This window comes from Astatotilapia calliptera, chromosome 4, assembly GCF_900246225.1.
Source record: "Astatotilapia calliptera chromosome 4, fAstCal1.2, whole genome shotgun sequence".
In the NCBI taxonomy this organism is placed as follows: Eukaryota; Metazoa; Chordata; class Actinopteri; order Cichliformes; family Cichlidae; genus Astatotilapia; species Astatotilapia calliptera.
The window spans coordinates 12,738,784-12,748,804 of NC_039305.1; the positions used below are offsets into that span (position 1 = coordinate 12,738,784).

The 10,021-nt window shown below is 36.3% G+C and overlaps 2 pseudogenes; both read left to right on the top strand.

Moving 5' to 3' along the window:
- On the top strand, positions 1–3,620 carry LOC113020662 (immunoglobulin lambda-1 light chain-like; annotated as a pseudogene).
- Positions 3,621–6,220: 2,600 nt separating this feature from the next.
- LOC113020667 (immunoglobulin lambda-1 light chain-like) lies at positions 6,221–10,021 on the top strand (annotated as a pseudogene).

Genomic DNA, 10,021 nt, shown 5'->3' on the forward strand with positions numbered 1-10,021 from the left:
ATGGCTCACACCTCCTCTCCTCCTACAGAAGCAGTGCACTCTTTCTAGGTCACAGGTCTCAACACACAGTGACAACATGCTGGTGACTCTCTGTGCTCTTATCACTGCTCTAACATGTATGGAACCTCATTTATACTTCAGATTAGTAGTTATTTGTTGGATTCATATGTGCTTGTGTTTCTCTTGACTGCATGTCTTCATGTTGTTTGCAGGTGTGAGTGGTGTGACGGTGCTGACACAGAAACCTCCTGTTTTATCAGTGAGGAAAGGAGAGACAGCCACCATGGACTGTAACCTGGGGACTGTTACTAACTATGTCTATTGGTATAAACAGATTCCAGGAGGAGTTCCTCAGTTTGTGCTGTATTTTTATCATAGCTCTAGTTCTCCAAGCTATGGCTCTGGGTTCTCCTCTCCAAAATTCACATCCACTCATCAGTCAACAAAAGATTATCGTTTGATCATCAAAAATGTGGAGGAGAGAGACTCTGCAGTTTATTACTGTAAGACATGGGACAGCAATAATGCAGTATCACAGTGATTTACACTGTGACAAAAACCTCCCCACTGATACTTCTGCTTTTTGATGCTCTTTTTTCACATGCTGACAAAAGACCCATTCAGCAAACTCAGTGTAAACCCACCACCTTCAAATAGTGTGTTTATTGTTATTTTTGATTTTAATGTTCATCAATGAAAACTCAACAACTTCAGACAGTCTGCTAATAAATACTAAATTACTTGTTTTGATATATTTTTACATTCATCACTGAAAGTATAAAATATCGAGGAGTATAATGACCACCAACAACACAAATTGCCATATATATGTACACAATTATGTGCATTTTAAATTATGTGCATCTAACACAATTAAACCTATTATGTGTGTGTCTTTTTAAATAACAGCAATTTGACAAACGGTTGTCTAAAACTCTGATAACTGTCACATTCTAGCTGCAGTAAATCACATTAATCAACCTAAACAGATACTGATAAAGTTGCATAATAGTTTTAAAAATGTTTCATATGAAATAAAAATGCAGCTAAATTGAATTTGATCTGTTGCTTCTCTTGTCACTACAATCGTTTTCACATCTCAGCTGAATATTAAAGGATGTTTACACCTCACACTGACAACATGCTGGGGTCTGTCTGCTCTCTCATCACTTCTCTAAAGTGTAAGACGTTCTTCTCATCTCTTTCATAGCCCATCGTTTTGGAGAAAGACATTTCACTCATGTTCTTTCTGTGTTTGTTGGCACATGTTAATGCAGCGGAAGTGTTTATCCAGATACCTGCTGTCCACAAGGTTTCTCCAGGTCAAGAAGTTGTTCTCAGCTGCAATATGGTTCAATTATGTTAGATGGTCTAAACAATTTCCTGGAGGGGTTCCTCAGTTTTCATTCTGGCAGCTCACTTGGCGTTGGAACAGGTTTTCTGTCCCCAGAGGTGGGAAGTAACCAAGTACAAATACTTACTTACTGTACTTAAGTACAAAGTTTTCAACAAGCTGTTCTCAAATGCAACATTGAGAGAGATGATAGGAATTCTATTAGCTGTATAAACAAGTTCCTAGAGAAGATCATCTGTATGTTCTAAGATTTCTCCATTCTGACAGCTCAAAAGCTTTGAAACAAGATTCTCCTCAGAAAGATTCAACTCTACGTCCTCATCAAACATTAATTATCATTTAACTATCAAGTTCGCAGAAATAGAAGACACTGTACTTATCACAATGTGTTACAAACCTCTTGGCAGTACATATGCTTTCTTAGACTTATTCACAGTATAGTCCAATCAAGAAAATGCAGAGTAACATACAATCTCCAGATAATGTCTTATTAAACATTGGATTTTTTACCGTTAACCTGCTCAAATACAACATTAAAAAAGCTGAAAGCTTTTATGTCGGCTGGTACAAACAGGTTCCTGGTTCTTCGCCTCATTTCTGAGATTTCATCATTCTCACAGGTCAACTGCATTTTCAGCAGGATTCTCCTCAGACAGATTAATATCTAAATCCTGACCAAACACTGATTTTCAGGCTTTTATCAATCATGCAGAGACAGGAGACTCTGCAGTGAGTTCCTGTCAGACATGGGAACACTCTCCCAAGAAAGCTGGTTCATAGTGAAGCAGACTGTGGCCAAAATCTTATTGAGAGGCAGTACAGTTTTGATTAATTCTGACCAATAATGAGGACTTTATTAAATCTTGCACAAACAAGTGACATGAAGGAATAAACTACAAAGAGAGAGACACAGTTATAAAATACAAACAGATGAAGTGAATGAGATGTTGACAGTACAAGTTGGTCTCTACAGGATGTTTCAGTTCCTCTCCCCTCATCAGTGACAGTCAGGAGGTTTTTGTACAGCCATGTATACAAACTGAATCACTGTGGTATTCGGACAAGGCACCAAGCTGATTGTGACAGGTAAGTACTTTTTAACTGATCATAAAACAAGAGAGATTTTGCGAAAATCTGCTGATGACTACTTAGTTCAATATGTTTCTTGTTCAGCATCATTTTTTACGATTTTGTACAATCTGAAATAGTTTCAGGTTGTCTCATGTACAGGAGACATGAATGACATGTTTAAAAAATGTGAAATGGTGTCAAACCAGTTCTATGAAAATGGTGTGAAATATGTTGTTTTTCTGTTCTTATTGCTTTTAATTTATGTTTAGGTTGGTATTTCAAAAACATACATAGGCCCGTTTTCTCTTTCTTGAATAGTAGTTAACACTGTTACTAAAGTTCAAAATTACTTTGAAGTGATTAGAACTTTTCTTTGATATGAAAGAAAATTACCCACATTAGCTGACATGTTATGCAGAAATGTGTAGAATTAAATCAAAGACATCTTACATGGAAAATTAAACAGTGACTAATCATATTTTATACTGTAAAAATACAAAAAGAAATTCAAATGATATGTTGGATCCATATATTTTAGTTCATATTTTATACATTAGTTTTGTTTTCTTCTAACTTCATAACAATTGTTATATTTATTCCATATTGAGTCTTCTTGATTTCTTCTGGTTTTATGACCTCATGTCCAATTTCCTTCTTTCCTTTCATTTCTCTTTTTTTGTTTGTCCTTCATGTATTTTCAGACTCCAGCCTCCCTCCTCCTGTCCTGACAGTCTTCCCTCCGTCCAGTGCTGAGCTCCAGTCCGACACAGCTTCTCTGGTCTGTCTGTCCAGTCAGTCTGTGCCTTTTGCAGATGTGAACTGGTTGGCTGCTGGGAGTCCAGTGAGCAGTGGGATCTCTACCAGCACTGCTGTTCAGAGATCAGACCAGACTTACCAAATCAGCAGCTCTCTGACCATCCAGACGTCAGACTGGAACATGGATAAGGTTTATACATGTAAAGTGTCTTTGGGCTCACAGACTTCAGAGAAAACCATCAAGAAGTCAGAATGTCCCACTGAGTAGTCGATGACCAGAATGTGCATTTAAAATCTGCTTCTTTACTGCTTGTGCTGTTTGCTCATTACAGTCTTTACGTGTTAGAAATCAGAATAATGCAAAAGGTTTAAGTCATGTATTCATTAGCTGGTTTTCAACAAGTATTTTCAGGAATTCATGTTTTGCATTAAATTAATAAAAGCATTGATTTAAAAATGTGTTTTCTTGTGAATAAATGGGATTGTGCCACTGTTTTGCACTAACATAAATTTAAGGTGATTGAAATGAACTGTTACATTTTAGAGAGGGGCACACTGAGGAAAACAACACTCATAAGCACAAAATTTTCAATTTTCTTGCTCCCATAGTTAAAACACAAGTATATTCTGACATACAGACTAAGTAATATTTGACCACTAGAGAGCATCATTTAATATTTCTTCATAAGAGTAAGAGAGAAGGTAAGTGTCACTGGTTTAAAATGTTGGTTGTAGATTTGCAAATGTATCTTCACTCTCGGTTAGTGAAGCATCACCTCTCTGTGCTTCTGTTTCTTCGTTTCCAGGATGCACCTGCAGGTCTTAGTAACTCAAGTAAATGGCAAATAGGCTCCCTGTAAAATAAAATGGACCTGCTGTTTTTAATGGAAATGTTTCAGTTCATATCATTTGATCATTCAGAGACAGCTGAGCACGGTACAATGTTTGCCTAAACCTAACTTACTTACTGTTAAAGAACATTAATGAAGTCCAGTTATGAAACTAAACCTTTCTGCATCTTTCTGCTGTCATTTATTGTTTTCCATTGAACATTAAAACCATTACATATAACCAGTCGGTAATATCTAACAAGAACAGAAGTTGAATGAAAAACACAAAACACTGTGCAGAAGACCCAGGACCATGACACATGAAGGCAATCCATTCCTTCCACTTTTGTGAAAAGGCGTCTCCTTTAGACCTTTGCAAGAAACCCATCCTCTCATAAAGATATCCTTTATATACACATTCTTTGAGCTATTTGTTTTGTAACCAACAATGAGCTTTTTTTTTTTTTACCACAACATCCTCTTTAATTACTCCAAGATACAGCATCATGGGATCTACAGGGATTTTGCCACCTATTTCCTTTCTTAGAGTTAAACATGTATCGTCCCAAAATATTTGGACTTTCATGTCCAAAGATTTTGTGAGTGGGTGTCATTCATGTGACCACATTGCCTCCTGCTGCTGTGACTCACATTGCTTTTAAGGTGAATGTAAGGAGTAATATTTTAAATTGAATACGGTACTTTATGGGCAGCCAATGCAAGCTAGCTAGAACAGGAGTAATAGGGAAAAATTTCCTGGTACCAGTCAAGAGGCGGGCTGCTTCATTTTGGTCTGTTTGTAGTCTAAGAAGAAGAGAAGAGGGAAGACCGTAGTACAAGGAATTACAATAATCCAACCTGGAGGTCACAAACGTTATCTTAGTGAACTTCTCAAATCACATACTCCTGCTAGAACACTTAGATCCGCCACTCAACTACTTCTGACCCAACCCAGATCTCGGCTGAAGTCCCTGGGTGACCGTGCGTTTGCTCTGGCTGCCCCGGTACTGTGGAATACCCTTCCTCTCGACCTCCACGCATCTGATTCCATTGCACTGTTCAAATCACGACTAAAAACCCACTTATTCAATCTTGCCTTTCCCTCTAGTTAATATTTCTTTTATGATTTTATATTATGCACTTTTATGCTCATTTAACTTCTTGTTTGCTCTGTACCTGTTGCTTTCCTATGTATCAGTGACAGCTACCTGTTTGCATACCTAGTACTTGCTTTGGTCCTATTTCTATTATCTTCCTTCTATTCTCTATGCTACTTGTTAAGCACCTTGGCATACCCTTGGTTTTTAAGTGTGCTTTATAAATAAAGTTTATTATTATTAATACAAAGCTTTCACCATCCCTGAAAACCAAGTTATCAAAATATTCAGTTTGAAGTAATTTGATTGAAAACATTAATCCAGGAAAGTATTCAGGAAAGTAATCACTCTAGAGTTGTGACTGACAAAAGAGCTCGTTTAAAGAGCTTTGATGAGATTTGACCCAATGCGAGAAAAAAACTGAAATAAACACTGAATTACTTTTTTGTGACTCATTTTAACATTTATCACTGAACATATAAATAAGCAAGGAATTTCAATATGTGCACATTCATCTACAATAACACAAATGATTATACACAAAATGCTAACAAACACACAAATGTGTATGCTGCTGTATGTGATTCGCTTTAATTACATAAATTTGATGTATACTAGTCTATAGTGTTAAAACTGTTACATTCCAGCTGCAGTACATGTGGCAATAATCAGACTAAAAGGATAGTGTTTGTTACACAATGAGGTTGTGTAAAATAGATACATGTAAATGAAGAACTGTCAACTGTCAAGAAAACATTTTTATATATAAACTGAAAATGCACTTAAATTTTAGTTGAAAATCGATCATAAACACCTGTGGGTAGAAAGAAAATGTAACGTGTGGGCATAAGGACATCAGTTATAAATATTTGTTTCTTTTACATTAACTGTTCGAGAACATTATTTTACGACAGTCATGAGCATGAATGATGAATATGAATCCAAAACATTGTGAAACAATGTGAACAACAATGACAAACTGCTCATAAATCATTTGATCTATGAATGAAAGTAGTTTTGTTGAATCTCCTCCTCCTTTGGTTTCCTCGGTGTCTTTATAAGCTCCAGTATCTCTTCTCACAATCTCACTCACATCTCAGCTGAACAGTAAAGATCATTTACACCTCACACTGACAACATGCTGTGGACCCTCTGCACTCTCATCACTGCTCTAACATGTAAGATCTTCTTCTCATTCCTATTTTTTATTCCATATTTAGAGCTAAAATTTATCTTCAGTTTTTTCTGTGTTTCCTGGCAGATGTTGATGCAGTGATCGTGTTGACCCAAACACCTGCTGTCCACACAGTTTCTCCAGATCAAGAAGTTGTTCTCAACTGTAACATAGAGAGATATGATGGGAATTCTGTTAGCTGGTATAAACAAGTTCCTGGAACGGTTCCTCAGTATGTTCTAAGATTTTATCATTCTAGCAGCTCACTCAGCTTTGGAACAGGATTCTCCTCAGACAGATTCAACTCTAAATCCTCATCAAACATTGATTACCAGTTCATTATCAAGCGAGCAGAGACAGGAGACTCTGCAGTGTATTACTGTCAGACATGGGATGACTCTGCCAGTGCAGCTGTACCACAGTGATTTAGACAGTGACAAAAACCTCCTCATTAGTACTTCTGCTTTTTGAGAAACTTTTACATGCAGAAAAAAGACCCATCAAGAAAACTCAGTCAAACTCACCACCTTCACATAACATGTTGATAAACACTCAATTTTTCCATTTTTAATGCTTTTTAATCTTTGTTATTAAAAGCATAAAGAACAAAGCACTGAAATATGTACATCTCATTTACTCACATCAGCCCAAATGATCATTTAAACCAAACTATCCAACATACAGTATTATATGTTGCTGTTTTTAATAAATTTTATAGACACTACTCACATGTCTAACTGTTACATTCCAACTGCAGTTTAACTTATTGTTTAAAACAAAGTGTTGTTAACATGCAGTTAAACAAAAATACAAAGCTATACTGAAGATAGTTTAGAACATCTAGGACATCTTCATTTACATTTAGTTTGTATTGATCACAAACATATTTATAAGGCAGAAGGAAAATGTAGAAAGGTGAGGTTAAGGACACTAGTAAATGTTTGATACTTTTACAACCACTTTTCAAGAACATTATTTTTGTCAGACATGGTGATTAAACATGACTTTGGTAATTCTGATGGTGTCATTTGTTGTAGTTATTGTATTATTATTGTATATATTTGAGCTAGTCAGTCTGAGCTAGATCAAATGATGAAGCTCAAACTGACTGACATAATACTCATGGGAAGGAAATAAACAGTATCTACTCAGTGTCTATTCTTCTTCCTGGAATTCTGTCAAGAATACTTGAATGTCACATTTAGTTAAGCAGGACGCAGAGCTGTGCAGTCAAAAGGGGTTTTATTTACAACACCAGATGAGTTATTTACATATATACGGGAATAATGCAAAGAAGGTTCCAGGGATTCGAAGAGAAGGTCAGGGAAAACTCACTCACGCTACTCTTTGTTTCAGTCCATAACAGGAAACACACTCAGTCCAATTCCACACTGTGACTCACTCTCACTTATGCTTATTCATGTCAGGTCCAAGGGAAACAAGCAAGGATCCAGGAAGATCTATACAGGGAGACGGAGACAGATGTTAGAAGAAATACCAGGGAACACAGGGAAGTACACTAGAGAGAGCCGGGCCTACACTAAAGGAGGTACAACGAGGAACTTAGGAGGAATGGCACTCCAACAAGGCCTTCAGTACTGCCGGGATCGATTAGCAGTGACGAGCAACAGGTGAGTAGCACGTGGGTGAAGAAGCCAAGAGGACACAGGAAACCAGACGACGACCTGGCAGAAAAGGTGAGGACAGCACCTTGGAGCAGCAAATGGAGCACCATGAAACTTTAATGAATTTTATGTATTTTCACTTAAATAATTAGTACAAGTGCCCATAAACTACCAAATGATGATCTGTAAATGTTCTTGAAAGTGACTGTTTACACTACACAGTTATGTCAAAAATACATTTCTTGTATTTTTCTGCTCTATTAGCTGGTCCAAAGGCTATGTGCAAATAGAAATTATAAAAGATAAAACTTTTATTTGCAAAAGCAAACAGATAGCAATAGTATGTTCCCCTAACATCACATGCTTTGTTATTGATGACTAATGAATAAAAAGAACAACAAAGAATACAATACTAATTTAGAATTATTTTACAACAAACGAATGCCAACAAATTGAATAACAAAAGCACAATAAACATTCAACTTATTTGAAATGAATAAGACTTTGACATAAATACCAATTTTTGGTTCACAAATACACAAACACACACACAGATATATATGACCTGAGGACTATTACTCTCAGTGGTGGTCGTTGTTACAAACAAATTCAGTATTCATCAGTGTGTAATTAAAAACACATTTATAAGGCAGAAAGAAAGGCTGTCACCAAAATCTTCTTGAGAGGCAGCTCTGATTAATGCTGGCCAATAACGAGGACTTCATGAAATCTTGCACAAAACAAGTGACATGAAGGAATAAGAGAGACAGAGAGAGACGGTATTTAAAACACTTTAACATTGTTTAAAATGAACAGATTGATGAAGAGAATGAGATGTTGACAGTACAAGTTGGTCTCTACAGGATGTTTCAGTTCCTCTCCCCTCATCAGTTACAGTCAGGAGGTTTTTGTACAGCCATGTATACAAACTGAATCACTGTGGTATTCGGACAAGGCACCAAGCTGATTGTGACAAGTAAGTGCTGTTTAACGGATCATAAAACAAGAGAGATTTTGCAAAAATCTGCTGATGACTAAGTCAAAATGTTTCTTGTTCAACATCATCTTTTGTGATTTTGTGCAATCAAAAAACTGAAAAGGTGTCTAACCAAATTTGTATATTTTTATATAAATGTTCACTGAGAATGATGTGAAATATGATATTGTTCGTTCTTATTATTCTCATAATGTTTTAATTTATATTTGGGTTGGCATTTCAAAAACATAGGCCTGTTTTCTCTTTCTTCAATAGCAGTTAACAGTGTTACTAAAGTTGAAAATTAATTTTAAGTGATTAGAACCTGGCCGTACCATTTTTTTTAAAGAAAGAAAAATGCTCACATGTTATGCAGAAACCAGAATTAAATTCATGACATGACATCTTACATGAAAAGTTAAAGAGTAGCTAATCATATTTTATTTTGGGAAAACTTATAAAGAAATTCAATTGCTATGTTGGGTTATGTCTGTATATTTTTGCAAATAACAGTATAGTAGTATTGTTTTCTTCTAATATTATGTTAATTCCATATTGACTCTTATTGATGTCTTGATTTTTTTTGTTTTCATTATTTTATTTCATTTCCTTTGATTTTTCCTGAACATCTTTCATGTATTTTCAGGCTCCAGCCTCCCTCCTCCTGTCCTGACAGTCTTCCCTCCGTCCAGTGCTGAGCTCCAGTCCGACACAGCTTCTGTGGTCTGTCTGTCCAGTCAGTCTGTGCCTTTTGCAGATGTGAGCTGGTTGGCTGCTGGGAGTCCAGTGAGCAGTGGGATCTCTACCAGCACTGCTGTTCAGAGACCAGACCAGACTTACCAAATCAGCAGCTCTCTGACCATCCAGACATCAGACTGGAACATGGATAAGATTTATACATGTAAAGTGTCTTTGGGCTCACAGACTTCAGAGAAAACCATCAAGAAGTCAGAATGTCCCACTGAGTAGTTGATGACCAGAATGTGCATTTAAAATCTGCTTCTTTACTGCTTGTGCTGTTTGCTCATTACAGTCTTTACGTGTTAGAAATCAGAATAATGCAAAAGGTTTAAGTCATGTATTCATTAGCTGGTTTTCAACAAGTATTTTCAGGAATTCATGTTTTGCATTAAATTAA